General features: G+C 43.8%; 1 protein-coding gene across 1 annotated transcript in view; it reads right to left on the minus strand.

Moving 5' to 3' along the window:
• LOC106611319 (SAM and SH3 domain containing 1b) overlaps window positions 1-27,571 on the minus strand; it is a 115,038-nt gene that overhangs the window by 25,107 nt on the left and 62,360 nt on the right.

Raw genomic sequence — 27,571 nt, forward strand, 5'->3', positions numbered from 1 at the left:
TTCTCTGTCCTACAGAGCCAGGCTGATACCATTTACTCTACAACCCTGTTTCTCTCTAATCTGATTTGACATTGTACTCTTCCTTTATGTTTACATGACAGGGACTAGGTGAGGGCTTCATGGATATCGACTACGCTGCTGAATCACATTTTGATATCCCCATATCAGTACTGTTATGGGGATACTCACGAGTTTTCGCAGAGCTGCCTGGAGAACATGCTTAGTCACTGTTTTTCTTCCAAAGAGAAAATAATTATATGAAACATTGGCCAGATCAGCTGTAACCTTGAGCTTCTCACTGATAAGCAGTTTGTGCTGAAGAAGAATGTCTGAGTCAGTGAAATTAAACACCAGGGATGTATCCCAAATTACACCCTATTCCCTTTATAGAGCACTACTTTTGACTAGGGCCCATAGGGTTCTGATCAAAAGGTGTACACTATATAGGGAAATGGGGTACCATTTGAGATGCATCCCTGGTGTTTAATTTTACTGACTCAGACATTCTTCTTCAATATTTCATATCATTATTTTCTCTTTGGAAGAAAAACAGTGACTAAACATCTCCAGCTAAATTCTGAGGAATACAAAGCTGACAAGCAGCTGCTGTTACAGTTGAAGTCAGAAGTGTACATACACTTAGGTTGTAATCATTAAAACTCGTTTTCAACCACTCCACGTCTTGTTAACAAACTATAGTTTTGGCAAGTCGTTTAGGACATCTACTTTGTGCATGACACAAGTCATTTTTCCAACAAATGTTTACAGACAGATTATTTCACTTATAATTCACTGTATTACAATTCCAGTGGGTCAGAAGTTTACACACACTAAATTGACTGTGCCTTTAAACAGCTTGGAAAATTCCAGAAAATGATGTCATGCTTTAGAAGCTTCTGATAGGCTAATTGACATCATCTGAGTCAATTGGAGGTGTACCTGTGGATGTATTTCAAGGCCTACCATCAAACTCAGTGCCTCTTTGCTTGACATCATGGGAAAATCTAAAGAAATCAGCCAAGACCTACACAAGTCTGGTTCATCCTTGGGAGCAATTTCCAAAACGCCTGAAGGTACCACGTTCATCTGTACAAAACAATAGTGTGCAAGTATAAACACCATGGGACCACTCAGCCGTCATACTGCTCAGGACGGAGACGCATTCTGTCTCCTAGAGATTAACGTAATTTGGTGCGAAAAGTGCAAATCAATCCCAGAACAGCAGCAAAGGACCTTGTGAAGATGCTGGATTAAACAGGTACAAAAGTATCTATATCCACAGTAAAACGAGTCCGATATTGAGGCCTTTTTGACATACTAACACATTTTCTAAAACAACATTTGAGGCGACTTACAGTAGAGAAATTAACATTCAATTCTCTGACAACAGCTCTGGTGGACATTCCTGCAGTCAGCATGCCAATTGCATGCTTCCTCCAAACTTCAGATTTATGGCATTGTGTTTTGTGACAAGACTGTACATTTTAGGAGTGGCCTTTTATTGTCCCCAGCACAAGGTGCACTTGTGTAATGATCATGTAGTTGTATCAGCTTCTTGATATGCCACACCTGTCAGGTGGATGGATTATCTTTGCAAAGGAGAAATGCTCACTAACAGGGATGTAAACAAATTTGTGCATAAAATCGTAGAGAATTAAGATTTTTGTGCGTATGGAACACTTCAGGGATCTTTCATTTCAGCTCATGAAACATGGGACCAACACTTTACATGCTGCATTAATATTTTTGTTCAGTATTTATTATTTTTCCAATTTAAAAGGATAATGTAGTACTGTAGTTTAATGTTAGACTTCAAAGTAATATTTCATGCAGTTAGCGGAAGTTCCTAACTGTACTGTATGTACAATATACAGAAGATAGCCCTATTTGGTAAAATATCAAGTCTACAGTCGTAGCAAAAAGTTTTCAGAATTACACAAATATACATTTTTACAAAGTCTGCTGCTTCAGTGTCTTTAGATATTTTTGTCAGATGTTACTATGGAATACTGAAGCATAATTACGAGCATTTAATAAGTGTCAAAGGCCTTTATTGACAATTACATAAAGTTGATGCAAATAGTCAATATTTGCAGTGTTGACCCTTCTTTTTCAAGACCTCCGAAATCCGCCCTGGCATGCTGTAAGTTTGTCAGAAATTGTGGGGTTTTGTTTGTTCACCCGCCTCTTGAGGATTGATCACAAGTTCTCAATGGGGTTAAGGTTTGGGGAGTTTCCTGGCCATGGACCCAAAATATCGATGATTTGTTCCCCGAGCCACTTAGTTATCACTTTTGCCTAATGGCAAGGAGCTCCATCATGCTGGAAAAGGCATTGTTCGTCACCAAACTGTCCCTGGATGGTTGGGAGAAGTTGCTCTCGGAGGATGTGTTGGTACCATTCTTTATTCATGGCTGTGTTCTTAGGCAAAATTGTGAGTGAGCCCACTCCCTTGGCTGAGAAGCAACCCCACACATGAATGGTCTCAGGATGCTTTACTGTTGGCATGACACAGGACTGATGGTAGCACTCACCTTGTCTTCTCAGGACAAGCTTTTTTCCGGATGCCCCAAACAATCGGAAAAGGGATTCATCAGAGAAAATGACTTTACCCCAGTCCTCAGCAGTCCAATCCCTGTACCTTTTGCAGAATATTAGTCTGTCCCTGATGTTTTTCCTGGAGAGAAGTGGCTTCTTTGCTGCCCTTCTTGACACCAGGCCATTCTCCAAAGGCTTCACCTCAATGTGTGTGCAGATGCACTCACACCTGCCTGCTGCCATTCCTGAGCAAGCTCTGTACTGGTGGTGCTCCGATCCCGCAGCTGAATCAACTTTAGGAGACGGTCCTGGCGCTTGCTGGACTTTCTTGGGCACCCTGAAGCCTTCTTCACAACAATTGAACCGCTCTCCTTGAAGTTCTTGATGATCCGATAAATGGTTAATTTAGGTGCAATCTTACTGGCAGCAATATCCTTGCCTGTGAAGCCCTTTTTGTGCAAAGCAATGATGACGGCACGTGTTTCCTTGCAGGTAACCATGGTTGACAGAGGAAGAACAATGATTTTAAGCACCACCCTCATTTTTAAGCTTCCGGTCTGTTATTTGAACTCAGTCAGCATGACAGAGTGATCTCCAGCCTTGTCCTCGTCAACACTCACACCTGTGTTAACGAGAGAATCAATGACATGTCAGCTGGTCCTTTTGTGGCAGGGCTGAAATGCAGTGGACATTTTGGGGGGATTCAGTTCATTTTCATGGCAAATAGGGACTTTGCAATTAATTGCAACTCATCTGATCACTCTTAATAACATTCCTGAGTGTTTGCAAATTGCCATCATACAAACTGAGGCAGCAGACTTCGTGAAAATTTATATTTGTGTCATTCTCAAAACTTTTGGCCACGACTGTATATTATGGCAAGAACAGCTCAAATAAGCAAAGAGAAACAACAGTCCATCATTACTTTAAGACATGAATGTCAGTCAATATGGAAAATTTCAAGAACGTTGAAGGTTTCTTCAAGTGCAGTCGCAAAAACGATCAAGCGTTACGATGAAACTGGCTCTTATGAAGACCGCCACAGGAATGAAAGACCCGGAGTTACCTCTTCTGTAGAGGATGAGTTCATTAGAGTTACCAGCCTCAGAAATTGCAGGCCAAATAAATGCTTCACAGAGTTCAAGTAACAAACACATCTCAATATCAACTGTTCAGAGGAGTCTGTGTGAATCAGGCCTTCATGGTCGAATTGCTGCAAAGAAACCACTACTAAAGGCCACCAATAATAAGAAGAGACTTGCTTGGGCCAACAAACATAAGCAATAGACATTAGACCGGTGGAAATTTGTCCTTTGGTCTGGAGTCCAAATTGGAGATTTTTGGTTCCAAGAGCCGTGTCTTTGTGAGACGCGGTGTGGTTGAATGGATGATCTCTGCATGTGTATTTCCCACCGTAATACATGGAGGAGAAGGTGTTATGCTGTGAGAGTGCTTTGCTGGTGACATTGTCTGATTTATTTAGAATTCAAGGCACACTTAACCAGCATGGCAACCACAGCATTCTGCAGCGATACGCCATCCCATCTGGATTGGGCTTAGAGAGACTATCATTTGTTTTTCAACAGGACAATGACCCAATACACCTCCAGGCTGTGTAAGGGCTATTTTACCAAGAAGGAGAGTGATGGAGTGCTGCATCAAATGACCTGCCCTCCATAATCCCCCGACCTCAACCAAATTGAGATGGTTTGGGATGAGTCAGACCGCAGAGTGAAGGAACAGCAGCCAACAAGTGCTCAGCATATGTGGGAACTCCAAGACTGTTGGAAAAGCATTCCAGGTGAAGCTGGTTGAGAGAATGCCAAGAGGGTGCAACGCTGTCATCAAGGCAAAGTGTGGCTATTTGAAGAATCTCAAATATAAAATGTATTTTGATTTATTTAACACTTTTTTGGTTACTACATGATTCCATGTGTTATTTCATAGGTTTAATGTCTTCACTATTATTCTACAATGTAGAAAATAGTACAAATAAAATAAAACCCTTGAATGAGTAGATGTTCTACAACTTTTGACCGGTAGTGTTCATCTCCCATACATGCTATACTCCAACTGCCTCTTTACACTACAGGCCTTACAGTATTTACCCCAAACCTACAACCACAAAGCATGCAGACAACATAAATAAAGCTGAAAATATTACATCAGTTATTATGAATCATTTAAAAAGAGTATGCATCCCTCACACTAGTCCTTTGAGTGGATTTGAATGTGTCTGTACTCTGCCCAACATTATCTCTCTAAACTAAATCAGAAATGATGAATACATTATTTTATAATGAATTTAAAAAGGGTATGTATTCTAGTGTCTTTTCCCCAAACAATCCTGAGTTGTGACCAGGAACTGAAGGCTCACTGGTCTCCTTCTTGTGGTATGATACTAACCCTAACCCTCGTGGTATGATACTAACCCTAACCCTCGTGGTATGATACTGTGACTGACTGGCTCAACTGTCCAGAAAAAAAGAACCATTCATTCGGTTAAATGACATGATGCCCCGGAGGTCAGAAACAGTCAAGTCTAGCTGCTTGGCTGCATGTATCCCAAATGGTACCCTATTCCTTATGAAGGGCATTACTTTTCACCAGGGCCCATTGACCAGGGCCCAAAAATAGTACACTATATAGGGAACAGGGTGCAATTTGGGACACAGACTTTTTCTTTTCACCCATCGAGTTGAGAAATGAATGAACAAATGATCTAGGCTGTTGTCCATTGAGAGGCATAGTACTGTCAGACCACAGACAGATCGCCACTGCGTGCTTCTTATAAACAGTCCATTGTTGGGTGACCACATGATATCTCATGCCTCCCAGCGCTTATTTTGCATGGTATGTTCAACACAATACGTCTTATGTCATTGTAAGCGGCTATGAAAAAATGCTGTCTTGATGTCTTCTATGAAAAATACCTTCTTACATTATGTTCATGAATGTAATGGCCAGAGTTATATTCCCCATCCAAGATCCTGCTTAATACTTCATTTTGTATACAACCGTCTGATGCTCGTCGGTGAGAGTAGAGGGAAAGCCATAACCAGGCACCTTTGTTACAGTATGACCCCTATACAAACGGGTTGCAGATGCCCTGTGCACGTCCTGACAGGGGAAATCCCCATTGAAACTACTGCACCACAGCATCAGGGCTTCTCTCCCTCTCTAAGCAGTAACTGAGGCAGTCCCCTGTAACAGGTCTCATCAGATCAGAGGAGTAAAGGACAGTCACATCACCAGTTGACAATGGATCTGGAAGGTATCTGAAGACAAAACGTCTTCCTTGTCTCGTGTCCTGAGGCCGCTGTATGTCTGGTGATAAGAGATCTGTCTTATGGTGCTCCTTTCAGAAACAACGCTACAGTGGATATCTCACCTGACCGCTTGTGGTGGAGCTGGAGCTATCTGGGGATGCTCTCACTAACACACACACTTCAGAAAGTCTGAGTCTGGCGTTGCTTCAGATGAAGCATTGCATATAAAAGGTCAAATATAGGCTTGAGCGGTATCCACATTTTTATATTGTCATACCATCCTCTCATCCCGGGATTTATGCCATTACCGGTTTAGTACACAAGGGGGCAGAAAAGTACACAAACCACAGAAAAACCCTTTGGGTGTCGATTACCAGAATGCTAACAAAAATACCACAAGTTATAGAGCATTTACATGCACAACCATATGTAGGAGCTACTGGATGTCAAGATAGCCGTGGCAGCTGTACAGGGAGCTCGTCCAAAGGGCTTTGACTATTTCAAACATGGCAAAAAACTAACAATATGATGCCCCGTCTAGTTATTAATTCAGCCACTTAGATACAGTGCATTCGGGAAAGTATTCAGACCCCTTGACCTTTTCCACATTTTGTTAATTTACAGCCTTATCTAAAATTGATTAAATTATTGTTTTTCCTCATCAATCTTAAGACAATCCCCATAATGACAAAGCGAAAACAGGTTTAGACATGTTTGCAAATGTATTAAAAATAAAACAAATATCTTCGCATAAGTATTCAGACCCTTTGCTATGAGATTTGAAAGTGAGTTCAGGTGCATCCTGTTTCCATTGATCATCCTTGAGATGTTTCTACAACTTGATTGGAGTCCACCTGTGGTAAATTCAATTGATTGGACATGATTTGGAAAGGCACACACCTGTCTATATAAGGTCCCACAATTGACAGTGCATGTCAGAGCAAAAACCAAGGCATGAGATCGAAGGAATTCTCCGTGGAGCTCTGCGACAGGATTGTGTCAAGGCACAGATATGGGGAAGGGTACCAAAAAATTTCTGCAGCATTGAAGGTCCCCAAGAACAGATTGGCCTCCATCATTCTTAAATGGAAGAAGTTTGGAAACACCAAGACTCTTCCTAGAGCTGGCTGCCCGGCCAAACTGAGCAATCGGGGGAGAAAAGCCTTGGTCAGGTGACCAAGAACCCAATGGTCACTCTGACAGAGCTCCACAGTTCCTCTGTGGAGATGGGAGAACCTTCCAGAAGGACAACCATCTCTGCAGCACTCCACCATTTGGGCCTTTATGGTAGAGTGGCCAGACAGAAGCCATTCCTCAGTAAAAGGCACATCAGCCCGCTTGGAGTTTGCCAAAAGGCACCTAAAGGACTCTCAGACCATGAGAAACAAGATTCTCTGGTCTGATGAAACCAAGATTGAACTCTTTGGCCTGAATGCCAAGCCTCACGTCTAGAGGAAACCTGGCACCATCCCTACGGTGAAGCATGGTGGTGGCAGCATCATGCTGTGGAGGAAATTTTCAGCGGCAGGGACGGGGAGACTAGCCAGAATCGAGGGAAAGATGAACGGTGCAAAGTACAGAGAGATCCTTGATGAAAACCTGCTCCAGAGAGCTCAGGACCTCAGACTGGTGGCGAAGGTTCACCTTCCAACAGGACAACGACCCTAAGAACACAGCAAAGACAACGCATGAGTGGCTTCGGGACAAGTCTCTGAATGTCCTTAAGTGGCCCAGCCAGAGCCGGGACTTGAACCCAATCGAACATCTCTGGAGAAACCTGAAAATAGCTGTGCAGCGATGCTCCCTATCCAACCCGAAAGAGCTTGAGAGGATCTGCAGAGAAGAATGGGATAAACTCCCCAAATACAGTTGTGCTAAGCTTGTAGCATCATACCCAAGAAAAAGAGGCTGTAATTGCTGCCAAAGGTGCTTCAAAGGGTCAATGTGATATTTCAGCAGTTTTTTTTATACATCTGCAAAAATGTTGCTTTGTCTTCATGGGGTATTGTTTGTAGATGGATTAAAAAATATATAATTTGCCTCAATTTTAGAATAAGGCTGTAAAGTAACAATGTGGAAAAAGTCAAGGGGTCTGAATACTTTCCGAATGCACTGTCAAAAGAAAGTTAAACTTAGGGGTCCCATTAAGGCAGAAATCTGTGATTTTCACACAGGAAAAATATATAAAATGCAGAAGAAATATTGTTTTGTAAACACAGCTCTAAAATGCTTATTATAATTTCTGCTCGGCATCAGACTAATTTTGTGCTTCAGTTGCACTTCTCCACTCGGATGAGAATTCCCAAAGGGGCATTCTAACAGCAGACAGCGCTCTGACTGACGGGTAGCTACTTTTCGCGGTGTAGCCAGCCTACTTCTTTGTAAAATGCAAGATTAACTTTAAACAAAAAAATAGGAAATGTAGCTGGCTACAATCTTCCTATGATAAACATGATGGCCATGCACCGTAAAAAAAACAACTTTGTTTTCCATTGTTGTCATCTGATGAAAATGAAGCTATTTTCTGCCAGGTGTGTTGCACTATGTATTTTCTGTGAAGGAAAACTACAGTTGCACGTCCCTGATCACTCTACTGAAGCAAAAAAACACTCGACTTTCAATATAAAACACGACCCCTGTAAATACACTGCTGGACTCACCTGCTCCTGCTTTCTCCCGTTGTGCTATTTTACAAACAAACACACGTGACTGGCTCAATCGTAAGCATCATTATGTAAAATAATATGACAGGTGAAATGAACACGATATGCTTTATCTCCTAACGTATTGCACAAGTTGACTGCAGATATTTACTTAAATTTCGACAAATATTCACATTTATTGAAAAACTTTAAAGAAATAGTTTCAACGGTATTGACAGTATTGAAAACCCCTCCCGTGGTATATTTCCAAATATCTCGGTATACCGCCAAAAGCTAGTCAAATAGGGGTACCTATATTTGTCCTGTTTCACACATGTACAACCTCTTAATCTGTACAATTATGGTGAAATGGAAAATTTGTTTTTTTGCATATCCCTCCCCCGAGACACCCTCAGAAAATGTGGTCATGGCCAGGGATCAGCCATTATTGACAGCGACCCTGGAGCTATTAGGGTTAAGTGCCTTGCTCAAGGGCAGGGATCAAACAAGCAACCTTTCAGTTACTGGCCCAACGCTAACCACTAGGCTGCCACCAATATAGAGATACAAATCCGCACATCTCTTATATCCTCAGATCGCTCCTCTATATCAATTCCTACTTTTGTGTCAATCATCTCAGCCTAATAAGAGTTAGCAAACACATAGGCCTTCGCATTCACTCCTTCACTCATTCATTCATTCATTCATTCGGACAACTATCAACCATTCAGCAGACACCGATTATGTGCAACAGGCCTGCTACAGTACATATCCCTTTATGTCATGTATCAGCACAGTCTAACAACAGGGGAATGGGTCATATCATACATCATAGCTATCATGTCCATCACAACAATCTCTTAGCGGGGTCATACTGTACACACACCGCTTGGTGAAAACAGGACGACACTAAAAGGGAAGGAACCAGAGACACAGCAAATAACAGCAGATCCAATTATTATGATAAAAACTTCCCCACAGCCACTAAAGAGGTCTATTATTACAGAGCAACGTCGTTCATCCTATGAAAGAAGGCTGACATCAGCAAACCAACACTAAACTAACAGGCATTAGTTCACCAGATGCTCCAGTTGAGCGTGAGAGTAACAGGAAAAGTAAAGAGATCTTTTACAATTCTCACCACAAGTTGGCAGCCTGTTTCTTATACCCCCCCCCCCCCTCCCCCCACTTGCGCTTGACAGGAGGAACGATTAGGGTGGTTAAGTCCGGTTCCTCGTTGTCTTTTCAAACTTGACTGAGTTACTCCTCAGAATACTCAGTGGAGAACAATGCAACTTCAACTCAAAGGAGGAGTGTCCAGCAAACAGAAATATAGCCAGGGCAGCTGTGAGGGTGGGGCTGTGTGTGACCAGCTGAGTCTTTCTGCTCACTACCACACACACACTGACTCGCTGTTCATTCACTAGATAACATAAACCACTCTCTGCTGAGTGTTAGGGTGTGTGTGGTTGTGTGTGTGTGTGTGTGTAACACGCTGTTTCACAAGTTTGAACCACAAAAGTTTGTTTAAGCATGGATAAGGAATTTATACCACAAATAGGTGACGCTCAATGAGTATGGGGCTAAATTAACTTAGACACAGGAGGGGCAAGGTTTAGTGATGATCATTCAGCACAACGTCTCACTGACCACCAGCAGAGGGCAGCAAAAGACAAGTGAACTAGCCCTTCCATAGCTTCTCCCCTTCTTGGTTCACAAAGGGTGAAGGAGACTGAGGGAATCATAAAAAGTTAATTTATATTAAGTATTCTAACAAAAAACATACTATCCGTGATGACAAAGCGTTCTATGTCTTCATAAGATCTTGGACAATCTACTCATGGTCAATATTTACAAAGGGTAGCCATCTGAACAGCCTCTGGTAAGAAACTCCTCCAATCCTCCTAAAACAATCCTAATCAAATGAACGTCTACACGTAAACATAGTCCTATTTCCAGGTACAAAACAGTTTACTGTACTAATAAAATCACAACAGAAGGACTCTGGAAATTAACATTGATGCTCTTGCCCCCCCTCACGGACTAAATTCAAATGTTTTAACAGATCTTGGTCTGACCTTTGGCCCCAATATAAACCTACTCGCCCTAGTATGAGATTAGGGTGGTTAAATCCTGTGTCTGTCTCCTAATATTAACCTCATTGTCTCCAGTGTACAGAGCTATGGCAGGGCAGCCAGAAACACTATCATTAGATCAGTGGTAGTGATTCTAGTGCAGGGGCAGATGGATGAGTGAGCTAGGTATGTGCTGTATTACCCCCCCCCCACAGGGGGCTGGGGATGGACAGGAGGAGGAGGTGTGCTGTCTGTCTGGGTCTGCCAGTTCCTCCTGAATATGATCATAACAGACAGCTACACACACACACACACACACACACTAGGCTCTTGTTCAATCTGACCTTGTTTGGAATCACATAAAAAAAACGGCATCCCTCTCCTCCCAAGATTATTATAATTGTGGTTTTTAAATGAAAGCTGCAATATGCAACTTTTTGGGTGGTCAGAACAAATTCATTCTCATAGACTTCCTTTCAAGGTGGTAGATCTGGTCTGTGTGTGCTATTTTTATGTTTCCCGTTCTTAAGTTTAGTTTATGCGTCTTTTACTTTCGATTTTGTACAACAAGTTTCAAAACAGCTGGAAATACAATATGTTTGGTTATGGAAAATACATTTCACACCGGTTTAGATGGTACAATGATTCTCCATAAAATACTTGCTTGTTTTGTCACATACTGAAATTAGGCAAACTATTAGAATATTAGCAACCAGGAAACATTTCTATTTCGTTTTTATATTTACGAAGTAAACAGTAGTGGGTCAATTTCCGCAACAACTAGGAGGGTTGAAGCGCGAGGCTAAACTTCCCCGCTGTTTAGGTCCCATTAGCTACCATGTTGTAGCAGTATGAAGCGCACCCGTGCACATGTGCAGACTCTCTGTGTGACTGTGTGAGCGCAAAGTCTTGCATCAAACTCATCTCAGATGGGCCATTCCTCTGCTCAGACGTAAGATCTGGCAGGTGTCCGCAACAACACCTGGATAGGTATTTTGGGTATCAGCTAACCACATCAACGTGGTGTTCCCCTGCATTGATGTTGCATGCATCAACCAATGGTTGGGTGCCACGTCATTAACAGGTTTGTTAATTATTTTATTTCTGTTTACAAAATAGTTTCTTCATGATTCGTTTTGATTTCGTTTACTATAATAACCTTGGCTCCCACCCTCCTCTCTCCCCTTCCATCTTTCCTCCCACCATCTCCCCTTCCTTCCCTCTCTTTATTGACCGACAATAGACCATTACCACACAGAAGAAACCAGTAGACTTGTTCTTGTAATGTTGAGACGTGTTCCACTTATGCTCTCTCCTGCATGAGCTCCCCCGCATAGAGACTGTTGCTATAAGGAAGTGGAAGAGGCTAAACTAAACCGATCGACCACATCAGTACGCCGCAGAGCGGGTGTCTGCTCAGACATTTATTATGTAATATCATTTCTTTCTAACATTCACGGATTAAACGGAACGGCGTTGAAAAGGATCTGAATGACACTTTAAAAGAGGATGGGAATAAGCGAAACGAACGCTGAGCATTTCTCTGTATCAGTAGGCTAACTGCTCTAGCCCAGGGGATTGGGACATTGACCTTAAATCCATTAGCAGGGACTTTCATAGCAGGGTGACAAACGTCCCCCCCAAAAAAATCTCCAGACAAGAAGATCCCCTTTACAATTCAACAGCACAGGCATAAAGGGAGATGGGGGGGAGAGACAGACAGCAAGAGAGATAGCAACCAAGAGGGAGTGATGAAAGAGACAAATGGAGAGAGGGAGATGAGAACATTTTTTTTTAAAGATGGAGAGAGTAAGAGATAGACAGGAGAGGGGGTCGTTTTCCCTCTATGGTTGAGGAGACTGTCTGTCGATTGTTCCTGGCCCCTGAAGCATGTTTAATTCAGAGATTCTGAAATAATTACATCAAGCTTCATGCATTGGTAATTAACCCACATGGCATCTGAGTATCCACACGACACACTCATCACCATGTTGGGCACTACGTTTGACCAGGGCAGACGTCAATCATGGAACAACATGCTAGATGTTAAGACTGCTGAATTGGGTGGGAGAAAATGGAAAAACGTTTTCATAAAGATTCAATGACACCTGCAATAAATTAATAAATTATTGCGCTTTAAATGTACAACATATTATACATTTGCTTCCTCTTGGTTGTAAAAATGTCTGATTACTATCCAGATTTGTCACAAACCACCTGTGAAGCAGAAGCAGTGGATTGGACAGTGAGGAGACAGACAGGATGTTCTGGTGCCGGATGAGACTGGTGCAGGACGAACTGGCCAATAAACTTAATACAGAAAATAACAGGACTTTGACAAATACTTGAATAAATCAAAGATATTCTCAGTATAAACTATTCCGGTAACAACTCTGTCTATAGCCAAACTCAGGTATAACTCTACTCTAGCTAACCTGTTACCTGCCCAGCCTGCTCTCTCCCAGGTATAACTCTACTCTTGCCAACCTGTTACCTACCCAGCCTGCTCTCCCCCAGGTATAACTCTACTGTAACCAACCTGTTACCTGCCCAGCCTGCTCTCCTCCAGGTATGACTCTACTGTAGTCAACCTGTTACCTGTCCAGCCTGCTCTCCTCCCAGGTATAACTCTACTGTAGCCAACCTGTTACCTGCCCAGCCTGCTCTCCTCCAGGTATAACTCTACTGTAGCCAACCTGTTACCTGCCCAGCCTGCTCTCCTCCAGGTATAACTCTACTGTAGCCAACCTGTTACCTGTCCAGCCTGCTCTCCTCCAGGTATAACTCTACTGTAGCCAACCTGTTACCTGCCCAGCCTGCTCTCCTCCAGGTATAACTCTACTGTAGCCAACCTGTTACCTGCCCAGCCTGCTCTCCTCCAGGTATAACTCTACTGTAGTCAACCTGTTACCTGCCCAGCCTGCTCTCTCCCAGGTATAACTCTACTGTAGCCAACCTGTTACCTGCCCAGACTGCTCTCCTCCAGGTATAACTCTACTGTAGCCAACCTGTTACCTGCCCAGCCTGCTCTCCTCCAGGTATAACTCTACTCTAGACAACCTGTTACCTGCCCAGACTGCTCTCCTCCAGGTATAACTCTACTGTAGCCAACCTGTTACCTGCCCAGCCTGCTCTCCTCCAGGTATAACTCTACTGTAGTCAACCTGTTACCTGCCCAGCCTGCTCTCTCCCAGGTATAACTCTACTGTAACCAACCTGTTACCTGTCCAGCCTGCTCTCTCCCAGGTATAACTCTACTCTAGCCAACCTGTTACCTACCCAGACTGCTCTCCTCCAGGTATAACTCTACTGTAGTCAACCTGTTACCTACCCAGCCTGCTCTCTCCCAGGTATAACTCTACTGTAGACAACCTGTTACCTACCCAGACTGCTCTCCTCCAGGTATAACTCTACTGTAGTCAACCTGTTACCTAACCAGACTGCTCTCCTCCAGGTATAACTCTACTGTAGCCAACCTGTTACCTGCCCAGCCTGCTCTCCTCCAGGTATAACTCTACTGTAGTCAACCTGTTACCTAACCAGACTGCTCTCCTCCAGGTATAACTCTACTGTAGTCAACCTGTTACCTGTCCAGCCTGCTCTCCTCCAGGTATAACTCTACTCTAGCCAACCTGTTACCTGTCCAGCCTGCTCTCCCCCAGGTATAACTCTACTGTAGCCAACCTGTTACCTACCCAGCCTGCTCTCATCCAGGTATAACTCTACTGTAGTCAACCTGTTACCTACCCAGACTGCTCTCCTCCAGGTATAACTCTACTGTAGCCAACCTGTTACCTGCCCAGCCTGCTCTCCTCCAGGTATAACTCTACTCTAGCCAACCTGTTACCTACCCAGCCTGCTCTCCTCCAGGTATAACTCTACTCTAGCCAACCTGTTACCTACCCAGACTGCTCTCCTCCAGGTATAACTCTACTGTAGTCAACCTGTTACCTACCCAGACTGCTCTCCTCCAGGTATAACTCTACTGTAGCCAACCTGTTACCTACCCAGCCTGCTCTCCTCCAGGTATAACTCTACTCTAGCCAACCTGTTACCTGCCCAGCCTGCTCTCCTCCAGGTATAACTCTACTGTAGCCAACCTGTTACCTGCCCAGCCTGCTCTCCTCCAGGTATAACTCTACTCTAGCCAACCTGTTACCTGCCCAGCCTGCTCTCCTCCAGGTATAACTCTACTGTAGCCAACCTGTTACCTGCCCAGCCTGCTCTCCTCCAGGTATAACTCTACTGTAGTCAACCTGTTACCTGCCCAGCCTGCTCTCCTCCAGGTATAACTCTACTGTAGCCAACCTGTTACCTGCCCAGACTGCTCTCCTCCAGGTATAACTCTACTGTAGCCAACCTGTTACCTGCCCAGCCTGCTCTCCTCCAGGTATAACTCTACTGTAGTCAACCTGTTACCTACCCAGCCTGCTCTCCTCCAGGTATAACTCTACTGTAGCCAACCTGTTACCTGCCCAGCCTGCTCTCGCCCAGGCAAAGGCCAACTGACCACATAAATACTCTTTCCAGGAACTCTCGGCCGCTATGAGTGTCCCATCATGATTGCCCCAAAACACATTTCTACCATAAATGCGTAATTTCCCATGGACATGTACCATAAAACAACAGTTTTACATAAACACACACTTTAATAACTTGCGCCATAATGCATCAGGTAGGTTAAATTAAATGATTATTCTCTACCAACACTTTCATCGTTATTCTAATAATATATTTCACATTGCTAGAGCATGTATGTTTAAAATGGCCAGCTTTATACACGGTAGAAACATGGTTAACAAGTTACATTGTTTTAGTAACTGGCGTGCACAACAAACAATTGACTTTGGCACCTTATGTCAAAGTATTGTTGGCAAATGGAATGTGCAACCCTATCCAACATTCTCTTTTGTTGCAGGATTCTTGACTATACCTTGAATAGAAACAAATAGTTTCTCCAACCAATCATTTGTTTCAGTATCACAGTCTATAAGTCACGGTCATGCGCTCCACGACACCGCCCCTCTGAAAGATGTGAAGCTCCCTTAAATATTGCAGTGTATATGGCAACTGTGTACAATTGTGCTTTATTTTATTGTTTCTTAGCTAGCAGACCCAAGATATTGCTCATAAATCCTCAAAACGTTGGAATGACTGACTGTTCCTCATCAAAACATCACTTACATTTTAGAGCCATTAAATGTGTGTTTGATACAAGCTGCGCCATACTTGGAGGTATATGACTTATAATTCATGACTAATTATTACATTTCCAAAGTATTTCTGCTTAAATCCTTTTGGTTGAACCATTCTGCATTATTCAGGTTAAGATTATTTTTTCATAACCTGGTCACTGAGTTACATCTTATCCAGCTCGTTTGGAAACATTATGTTCCTCATTTATGTATGTATGTGAAGCACTGTCTGCACTGCATTTTACTCTATGAAATGTGCTACATAAATAACATTTAAATTGATTTGATCATGGAAATATGAAATGGAATGCTTCTCACTGAATCCTCCTTTGAGCCTCAATCTCAACCAACACTAACTGGACACAGCAGGAGACTGGTGTGGCGTCTGTGCATTCAGGTGGCTGAACACAAATTGACAGGGCTGAGAAACGTGGTCATGAGGGCGTTAAAACCAGTCCATGTGTGAGTCGCCCACACAGAGAGTAAGGTTAGATATTGACTGAAAGAATCTGTGGGATTCACGGTGCATATTCAAATCGCTACAACAGTATTCTGTTCTCTTATTTCTTCTGCATAATGTTCTCCCCTTTGCCAATGTGCTCAGAATTATTTTTAAGCGTACAAAATATGCCGGTTTCAATGGGCATGAGTACAGAGCCCAACTGCCCTAGGAGGCTCTATTAGCGGGCCTGTGAGCTGCCGTTAGTGGGAGAAGGATCAGACTGGTTCAATGCCCCATACTGTAATGTAAAAGGTCAATAGTAGCCAATCAGACTCTCACCTGACAGAGTGGCACACCAGGTCCAATACAGATACAGTATGAAACATAACACCTTGTCCTCTGTGATTTATTGTGAAACCATAACCAGTGTTCAAAGTCACTCTGGATTCTCATGCAATTCTTCTGATGGAAGTAAGAGAATGCTGCTAGCTTGGCTAATTGCTTTAATGACTCCCCTCCACAGTGGAATCAGTATTGGATCATGTAGCTAAGGATGTCCTTTGGAAGGGGACAGAAGGAGGAGATGGGGAGTTTGAGTCAAAGTACACTGAAAAACTGAAGTCAGACAGAAGACAAGGTTCCCAGCGCTGTAGTGATGTCTGTGGGAGCTTTTGGTTGTCAAGTGGAGCCGAGTGTAATTAGTGGAGAGATAGTGTAGAGAAGGTGGAGTAGAGGTTAGAGAGGAACATTTGAAGTTCATGAGCAGTTTGTTAGATTCAGTCTCTTGAAAAAATGATCTCCCATAGGGCAGAGACAGGCCATCACTCAGAACACTCCCACAGGAACACTCAGAACACTACCACAGTTAAGAACCCTTAAAACAAAAATAAAAGAACATTTAGAACAGCTCCTTTTCAATCACTATGTACTCCACGCTCTCTTTCTCCTTCACAGCACAGCCAAAAGCGCTGAGCGCGCATTACATTTACTTCAGTCAGTTAATGCTCTACTTAGACAATAGGCTTTTAGTGATGAGGGCTCTGTTGAAACAAGTAATTTTGTCTCTGGTGCAACAAACCTCTCAAATGGCCCCTCTCTCTAGTTCACAGCACACCTGTGTGTCACCAATGACACCCTATTCACTATATTATTGCACTACTTTGACCAGAGCCCTATGGCCCAGGTAAAAAGTAGTTAAGGGAATAGGGTGCAATTTTGGAAGGCGCCATTGTACAGCTTCAATGGAATTTAGGGACCACAAAGGAAATACTGTAGATATTTTTTGGGCGATATCCCTGTCACGTTTATAACATTCACTGTGAGTATGTGTTTTTTTTAAACTGGCAAATAAAATCAAATAGGCCACAGTTAGTATCTCTGTCCTGATTGATATCTCCATCACCTGTTTGTCTTCATGTGCTACCCTGTCTCTTAACATCCCCACTCACTGTCTCTTGCTTCCCTTTCTTCCATCCCTCCGGCTCACTTTTTCCCCCTAATCTCTGGATCGCTCTCTTTCTATGGAATATTTCTCTATCCCTGTCAGGCATCTCCCCAACTGTTTTCAAGAATAACCAAAATAGGTCCTTTACATCAGAAAACACATTAAGTGAAGTAAAAAAAAATGGGATGCATGAATAAATACTAATGTAGACTAATGGCCTTAAATGGAGGTTGTGACTCAGTCACAGATGTTTCAGCATTGTGGCTAGAAGCATCTCAGTCACCCAGAGAGTTCAGATCAAGGTCACGTATAGTACAGTGCACACATTCTCAGTATGTGTAGGTTATCCCTGCGGGAATTAAACCCACAACCTTCGAATGGCTAGAGCCATGCTCTTACCAACTGAACCAAACAGAACCAAAAGAGGTAGAAACCCCCTCAGTTTAAAAAAAGCACACCAGATTAAAAAAGAGGAAACAGAGGATTTATTTGCTGTGCCCCATCCTGTAAAATGAAACAAATTCAGGAGAGGAGCAGATAGGGGAAATCCCTGGGCCCTAGCCTTAAAAGGTGCAATCTGCAATATCCCTCAGTTTTACAGCAGGGATGCAGTTTCTCTGAAAAACGAATTACATACTGTAGCTTTAAAGCAAATCAGATTAAAGGAGGAAGTGGAGGATTTATTAGCAGGGTCTCATTGTGCAAGGAGGGACAGGTTAACACTGTACCTGTCCACCTGTTTCCTCTCATTCCTCATAAAACATTCTGCACATCCTGCATTTCCCTTATCTGAGCTATTGTTATGGACACCCACCCACCCTTCCTGTTTATATGCTGACTGGCTGGGACACCAGTGCACATGACATAGAAGATGCATTTCTGGTTTGATTGTGGGTTTACAGTCCTAATAAATATATAATAAATAAAAACAATGGTAAGAATAAGAGGACCAAGACAAAGGTAGACAGAGAGAGCCATTATGCTGCTCTTCATTAGACAAACTACTGAGGCCAAAGTAAAGGGCATCTCTAAGACCAATTTACAGTGTTTGTTAACCAGTGTAGTAGAGCTCAATAGTAGATGCTTGTGAATGAGCCAGACAAGGACACAGTGGTGCTCCACTGCTCCCATGGACGACATGTATCGTTGAGCAGCTATGGGAAGTCATCTCTCACTCACTGACCAAAAGCCATCAAAGCAACAGCAGATTCTGTTAAAACTCTAATCTCCCATACATCTCAAATGACAGATTAAACTGGGAACCCTATGGATACTAGGGCTGGGAATTGCCAGGGACCTCACGATACGACATTATCATGATACGTTAGGTGCCAATACGATATGTAATTGCATTCTCACAATTCTATATGCATTGCGATTCTACTACTGCAATTTTATTTTGATTTGATGTTCCAAACATATTGCTCACTATAGGTCTGCTGCAGAGAGACAAAAGAAATGTGCTTTGGTCAGTCGTGCTGAAAACATGTTGGCTCACTATTTAAAAAGATGGAGAACAAGCTATAGGATTGATCGTGATAACCTGCTTTCATCAACACTTTACACATTTTTCTAAAGACATTTCTCAAATGAGCATAGACTGCAATACTTCACAAGTGTAACGGTTGTCTTCATAAATGGACCAAGGCGCAGCAGGTATGTGAATACTCATGGTTATTTATTACCAAAAAAGAGTAAAGCATCCACTTGAAAAAACAATGAAGGTGACAACAGTAACAGTTTTACAGGCTATAAACGCAGTGTAAAAACAACCACCCACAACCCCAGTGACAAACATACTCCTACATATATGACTCCCAATCAGGAACAACGATCCCCAGCTGTTCCTGATCAGGAGTCACAAGACACACAGAACAATCAAACACACACACAAGACTGCCACGTCCTGACCCCCAAACTACTACAACAGCTCCATCTGCTGGTCAGGACATGACAGTACCCCCCCCTCAAGGTGCAGACCCCGGAATGCACCTAACCACAAAAAAACACCAACAAACAAAATCCCCAACAAAACCCATAAACACTAACCCTTAAACAATAAGGGAGGGAAGGGAGGGTGGCTGCCGTCACCGACGGCACTGTGCTACAGCCTCCCTCCCCAACCCACCTATCCTGCAGGTGGCTCAGGTGCAGGCCATGGACCTCGCTCCACCTTCGGCGTCGCCCACTTTGATGGCGCCGATAGCTGCGCCGGGCAGACGGGCCACTCGGGCTGACCCTGGCAGACGGACCACTCGGGCTGGACCGGGGGACAGGAGGGCCCCTCGGGCTGGGCCGGGGGGCAGGAGGGCCCCTCGGGCTGGGCCGGAGGGCAGGAGGGCCACTCGGGCTGGGCCGGAAGGCAGGAGGGCCACTCGGGCTGGGCCGGAGGGCAGGAGGGCCACTCGGGCTGGGCCGGAGGGCAGGAGGGCCACTCGGGCTGGGCCGGAGGGCAGGAGGGCCACTCGGGCTGGGCCGGAGGGCCACTCGGGCTGGACCGGAGGGCCACTCGGGCTGGACCGGAGGGCCACTCGGGCTGGACCGGAGGGCAGGAGGGCCACTCGGGCTGGACCGGAGGGCAGGAAGGCCACTCTGGCAGTTCAGGGCAGTCTGGCCACTCTGGCAGTTCAGGGCAGTCTGGCCACTCTGGCAGTTCAGGGCAGTCTGGCCACTCTGGCAGTTCAGGGCAGTCTGGCCACTCTGGCAGTTCCGGGCAGTCTGGCCACTCTGGCAGTTCCGGGCAGTCTGGCCACTCTGGCAGTTCCGGGCAGTCTGGCCACTCTGGCAGTTCCGGGCAGTCTGGCCACTCTGGCAGTTCCGGGCAGTCTGGCCACTCTGGCAGTTCCGGGCAGTCTGGCCACTCTGGCAGAACCGGGCAGCTCTGGCAGAACCGGGCAGTCTGGCAGCTCTGGCGACTTACGACTGGCGGGCAGCTCTGGCGACTTACGACTGGCGGGCAGCTCTGGCGACTGTTGACTGGCGGGCAGCTCTGGCGACTGTTGACTGGCGGGCAGCTCTGGCGACTGTTGACTGGCGGGCAGCTCTGGTGACTGTTGACTGGCGGGCAGCTCTGGTGACTGTTGACTGGCGGGCAGCTCTGGTGACTGTTAACTGGCGAGGCTGGGCTGACACACTAGACTCCTGATGCGTGGGGCTGGTATTGGACGTGCCAGCCTGGAGACACGCACCTCCATGCTAGTGCGTCTAGCGGGAAACACCGGACCGAAAGGGCGCACTGGCGGTCTTGAGTGCAGGGTTGGCATCACCCCTTCCGGCTCGATGCTCCCCTTGCCCTGGCATCTGCGGGGCGCTGGTACTGGGCGAACTGGGCTGTGCGTCCGTATAGGCGAGATGGTGCGTACCACAGCGTAACATGGCGCCCTCCACCTCATATGCACCTCCCTGTAGTCACGGGTAGCTGGCTTACGGCTCTTCCCTGGCCTGGCCAAGCTACCCGTGTGCCCCCCCCAAAAAAAAATATTGGGGGTGCTTCTCGGGTTTCCTTAGCTCCCTTAACTTGTCCGCCCAGAATTTTCTTTCGTCCTGCCAGGTCCATTCCTCCATTTTCTTCTCCTGTGGCTTCCTCCTCTTCTGCTGCTTGGTCCTTTGGTGGGTGGTTCTGTAGGTATACTCTAACATTTCACTCATATGCCAGCCATGAGTGATTCCAAACCAGTGATGTCACATCCACCAGTAGTGCTGGACAGCTACACTGGCTGGTTTCTCCTGTGAAGACGGCTCACAACAGCCAATATTCTCTGTGCACTCATTTACCCAGAGAGGGTGATGCCCTGCTAGGGCAGTCGTTGGCTCCTGTCTCAGACCTTCCCCAAGGTGATTGGTTAAGTGACTAGCACTCTGCATGTGACCTCTACGATGAGCTTCCACCCACAACCCCAGTGACAAACATACTCCTACATATATGACTCCCAATCAGGAACAACGATCCCCAGCTGTTCCTGATCAGGAGTCACAAGACACACAGAACAATCAAACACACACACAAGACTGCCACGTCCTGACCCCCAAACTACTACAACAGCTCCATCTGCTGGTCAGGACGTGACAACAAGAGTCCTACAAAATTAAATGAAAACAAAAGGCTGATTGAATCAGTCAGCTACTCATTGGCCAGGCAGGCTTGATGACAGAGTCCTTTGGGAGACACAGCTTAGATACTAATTAGGCTAGATACAGAGAGCAGAGTCAGCATCCAGCCTAATGATCACAAAACTGGAGACTGCTTTTGAGGACAGTGGACACAGCCGTGTTCTTTTGCCCCCCCCCCCCCCGCTATATTGATTTCAGTGATGATGGATCAGATAAAATCATCAGAGAAAATGAATCTGTCCTAAAGTAAACACCGAGATGAATCCCCTGATCTTCTGTAGCTCAGTTGGTAGAGCAGGGAGCTTGCAACGCCAGGATATTGGGTTCGATCCCTGACTAAGTGACTTTGGGTAAAAGCGTCTGCTACATGGAATCCCCCCCACCCCTTTTTTCATATTTTTTTTTTAGATTAATAGTAGCTTTCCAACAAGCATCACTCTGATGTGGCCCACCCAACTACCTCATCCCCATAGTTATTTTATATTATTATTATTTTTATTTTTTGCACCCCAGTATCTCTACCTGCACATCATCATTTGCACATCTATCTCTCCAGTGTTTAATTGCTAAATTGTAATTATTTCGCCACTATGGCCTATTTATTGCCTTACCTCCCTAATCTTACTACATTCGCGCACACTGTAAATATTATTTTCTATTGTGTTATTGACTGTACGTTTGTTTATCCCATGTGTAACTCTGTGTTGTTTTTGTTGCACTGCTTTGCTTTATCTTGGCTAGGTCGCAGTTGTAAATGAGAACTTGTTCTCAACTGGCCTACCTGGTTAAATAAAGGTGAAATAAAAAATAAATACAACTGACTAACAGTGCAGGAAGATTAGTGTCTGGCAATAGATGGCCAAACCACCCAAGTGCATCCATCTATACACACAAAAGCCTAAAGACTGCTCTATCTCTGAAAATCAAACAATAGCCTGAGTACTTAACCCAGACATAGTGAAACCAGAAACACTAGATGACTTAACGCAGACATACTGAAACACTAGATGACTTAACGCTGACATACTGAAACACTAGATGACTTAACGCAGACATACTGAAACACTAGATGACTTAACGCAGACATACTGAAACACTAGATGACAACGCAGACATACTGAAACACTAGATGACTTAACGCAGACATACTGAAACACTAGATGACTTAACGCAGACATACTGAAACGCCACAACAGATTACTTATCCTACCGCATACCACTTTAGGTAAAAGAGCCACAACTGCTGTTGTTGAGCTGATGGATTAAAACTGCAAGAGCTGGTAGCTTTGCTTGTGCTGCATTATATTGTTCATTCACAGAATCACCTCAGGATAAGATGAATGTAGTACACACGCACGCAGAAACGCACACACTTTAACAGTGTTATTCATTTGCAAGAATCTCCTCCACTGCAAACATAAGTCTCCACTGCAGTAGTACCTTGATAGAGGCCCACGGTGTAATAAACACACACTACCACCATCCACCCCAACATGCCCATCCAACACTTTATAATCCACAGGGGAGTCATTTGACCTTGAGTGTTAACTTAATTGTGCTGCTGTCTTTTGGGTGGTGTGTGTGTCACTCGTTAAGTGCTCCTCTCCAGGCTGTGATGGTATTGCTTCAGGGGGAGATGAGAGGGAGACCCAGATTAGTCTTTATAGCACTTGAGCTTTACTATGTCCTATACCTAGAAACAGCCCTATTATTGAAATATACATATCCTCAGAGCCACTGTTCCTGCTGCTTTCCTGGATTGAACATACTGCAGCCCACAGATATATTGACCTAGAGATATATAGGACATGATGCTATACATACAGTCCCAAAAGTTTGGACACCTACTCATTCAAGGTTTTCTTTTACATGTTTTACTATTTTCTACATTGTAGAATAATGGTGAAGACATCAAAACTCTCACATAACACATATGTAATCATATAGTAACCAATAAAAAGTGTTAAACAAATCAAAAGATATTTTATATTTGAGATTCTTCAAAATAGCCACCCTTTGCCTTGATGACAGCTTTGCACACTCTTGGCATTCTTTCAACCAGCTTCATACCATCTCGATTGGGTTGAGGTCGGGTAATTGTGCGGGCCAGGTCATCTGATGCAGCCCTTCATCACTCTCCTTGGTCAAATAGCCCTTACACAGCCTGGAGGTGTGTTTTGGGTCATTGTCCTGTTGAAAAACAAATGATAGTGGGACTAAGCGCAAACCAGATGGAACCAGATGGGATGACGTATCGCTGCAGAATGCTGTGGAAGCCATGCTGGTTAAGTGTGCCTTGAACTCTAAATAAAACACAGACTGTCACCAGCAAAACACCTCCCCACCTCCTCCTCCATGCTTCACAGTGGGAACCACACATGCAGAGATCATCCGTTTACCTACTCTGCGTCTCACAAAGACACGGTGGTTGGAACCAAAAATCTCACATTTGGACTCATCAGACCAAAGGACAGATTTCCACCAGTCTAATGTCCATTGCTTGTGTTTCTTGGCCCAAGCAAGTCTCTTCTTCTTATTGGTGTCCTTTAGTAGTGGTTTCTTTGCAGCAATTTGACCATGAAAGCCTGATTCACAGAGTCTGCTCTGAACAGTTGATGTTGAGATGTGTCCGTTACTTGAACTCCGAAGCATTTATTTGGGCTGCAATTTCTAAGACTGGAACTCTTAATAAACGTATCCTCTGCAGCAGAGGTAACTCTGGATCTTCCTTTCCTGTGGCGGTCCTCATGAGAGCCAGTTTCATCATAGCGCTTGATGATTTTTTCAACTGCACTTGAAGAAAGTTTCAAAGTTCTTAATTTTCCGGCCTTGACTGACCTTCATGTCTTAAATTAATGATGGACTGTCGTTTCTCTTTGCTTATTTGAGCTGTTCTTGCCATAATATGGACATGGTCTTTTACTAAATAGGGCAATCTTCTGTATACCAACCCTATCTTGTCACAACACAACTGATTGGCTCAAACGAAATAACGAAAGAAATTCCACAATTAACTTTTAACAAGGCACACCTGTTAATTGAAATGCATTCCAGGTGACTACCTCTTGAAGCTGGTTGAGAGAATGCCAAGAGTGTGCAAAGCTGTCATCAAGGCAAAGGGTGGCTATCTGAAGAATATTTGGATTTGTTTAACCGTTTTTTGGTTACTACATGATACCATGTGTTATTTCATAGTTTTGATGTAGAATGTAGAAAATAGTAAAAATAAAGAAAAATCCTGGAATGAGTACTGTAGGTGTGTCCAAACTTTTTGACTGGTACTGTATATTGACCTAGAGATAGACAGGCCTAGACTACATATATTGACTTATACTAACAATATATTAAGCTAGACCAAAGATATTGACTTACAGGAAATATATTGACATGCCATCTCCATCAAAAATGATTGATCATCTCATGAAGCAAGCAATCTTTATAGTAGAGGATTTTTGAAAGAAGTATGCTCAACTGTCTAGAATGCATGAACATTGGCACTGTAGTAAAGCCAGTGAAGAAATCTCTCAAACTCATGTTTGAATCGATTTGTTGTCTACCCTGTAACATTTTTTTCTCCTTTGAATCAATGTTTCTGCTAGGCTGAATCTAGCGAGACGGAGGAATCTGTAAAAAAGCTACCAGCTAAATGTCAACGGGTTAGACATCACATCTCTCTCTGTTCTGCTCCTCTGGGCTCTCCCTTTATTCACGGTAAATAGATTTTGTGTGAAAGAAGAATGTTCTATAACTTTTCTGAATCTCTTCCTGACCTGAGGTACAGTGCATCAAGACAACCCTTTCATAAAACTATATTTTTCAAATCAACTTGGTCACCATAAATCTTTTTGCGCACAAATGTCAAATGTGTCAACAGAAAGATTTTATGTAAAGAATTTCACAGGATTATACCGGTCTCTTTCATCAGCAAGAGTCACTCATACATGGGCATCAATGGGCATGATGTCAAACAACAACACTAAAAGGAGAGCAAGAAAGAGAGGGGGATAGCGAGAGAAACAGAGACACTCATACATGGGCATGATGACAACGCTCCAGCAAACATCAGCAGTTCAAGGTATCGCTGCTCTCACACTGATTCTCACATCCATTTCAATGTGGATGTTTATCAATAACCAGGTTTCCATCAAACCTTTTTGTGCCTAAAGTACATGTTGAATAAAAACAAAAACGTAATGCCAGGCCTGATGGAAACATTACATTTTTCGGTAAACTTCTCAAATGTTGCCAAAACTAAATACGCTAGACTAGGTGGGATATTTTTGTGTCCGTAAAACTAGTTATGCAAGAAAAGTTGGTGGAAACGCTTTTATGCGCAAATATTGATATAACCATCATATCTAAGTAAACGTGGAGTCACGTGATGACATGTGTGGTCCTCCCACAACGACTCGTTGGGAAAACATGCAGTTTACATGTGAAATAGGTTATGCACTTCACAGGGTGGTGAAAGTGCACTCAGTGGCGACCCATCTTTCAGGTTATTTTGGCATTAATGTGTGTCACAGTTTGGAAACAATGTAAAAAATAATAATAATAGAGTTAATAAAGCCTCCATACAAACATGGTCTCTTTTTTGAGTGGTTTGGAAGTGGCTAACTGCAAGCATTGTAAACCAATCACAAGCCTGCTAATCAGTGGAGTGGGTGTGTGGTCCAAGTCGGGATTTAAGGGTCTCTGTTCAAAGCTTAAAAGGATAAACATTCAACACCAGAAAACGTTGAATACATTGGCCATGTTGTCAATCCAGCATGACTTCTGCCATGTTCAAAACAACTGGAAACTTGGAACTGGGAAATCTCAGACTTCAGTGAGTTCAAGACAACTGGGATCTCGGACGAGCTCCAACTGGGAAAATACGTTTTGAACGGTCATCCAACTTCCAAGTCGGGAACTCTGGCCTCTTTCTAGAGCTCCGACCTGAATATCACTTACATCATGATTCAACATTGTTCCTCCCCCTCCCAGAGTTCCCAGTTGTCGTGAAAGCACCATACATCCAGAGAAGGCCAGACTTTGATGCCAAAATTTGCTCACAAGAAGGACTGCCACACCACCTTCCTGTTCAAGTGAGCACAGCACAAAAAGGTGAGTCCAAAAATGTATTGTATGCTGCTGCATAAATGATGTAATATGCCAGGGAGATATGTATACTGTAGCTAAGAAAGTAATACTAAATGTATGTTGTGTAGTAAGCTGTTAGTAGCCCATGTGCCTCACCCTAATCATTTGGTCCCGTTCCCCCTCACAACTTAGCCTACTGTTCTGACTTGGTGGTGGACATGTAGCCTATAGCCTATTTTAGAGAAATGTAATCATGGAATATTGTATGAGCTATCATTGTCTGCTTATAAAGTGCCTTCGGAAAGTATTCAGACCCCTTGACTTGCCACATTTTGTCACGTTACAGCCTTAATCTAAAATTGATTAGAAACAAAAAAGAATCCTCAGCAATCTACACACAATACCCCATAATGGCAAAGTGAACAGGTTTTTAGAATGTTTTGCAAATTAAAAATAACAGAAATACTTTATTTACATAAGCATTCAGACCCTTTGCTATGAAACTAGAAATTGAGCTCATCCTGTTTCCATTGATCATCCTTGAGATGTTTCTACAACTTGGAGTCCACCTGTGGTAAATTCAATTGATGGGACATGATTTAGAAAGGCACACACCTGTCTATATAAGGTCCCACAGTTGACAGTGCATGTTAAAGCAAAAACCAAGCCATGAGGTTGAAGGAATTGTCCGTAGAGCTCCGAGACAGGATTGTGTCAAGGCACAGATCTGGGGAAGGGTACCAAAAAAATGTCTGCATCATTGAAGGTCCCCAA

The sequence above is a fragment of the Salmo salar genome, chromosome ssa09, assembly GCF_905237065.1.
Source record: "Salmo salar chromosome ssa09, Ssal_v3.1, whole genome shotgun sequence".
Lineage (NCBI taxonomy): Eukaryota > Metazoa > Chordata > Actinopteri > Salmoniformes > Salmonidae > Salmo > Salmo salar.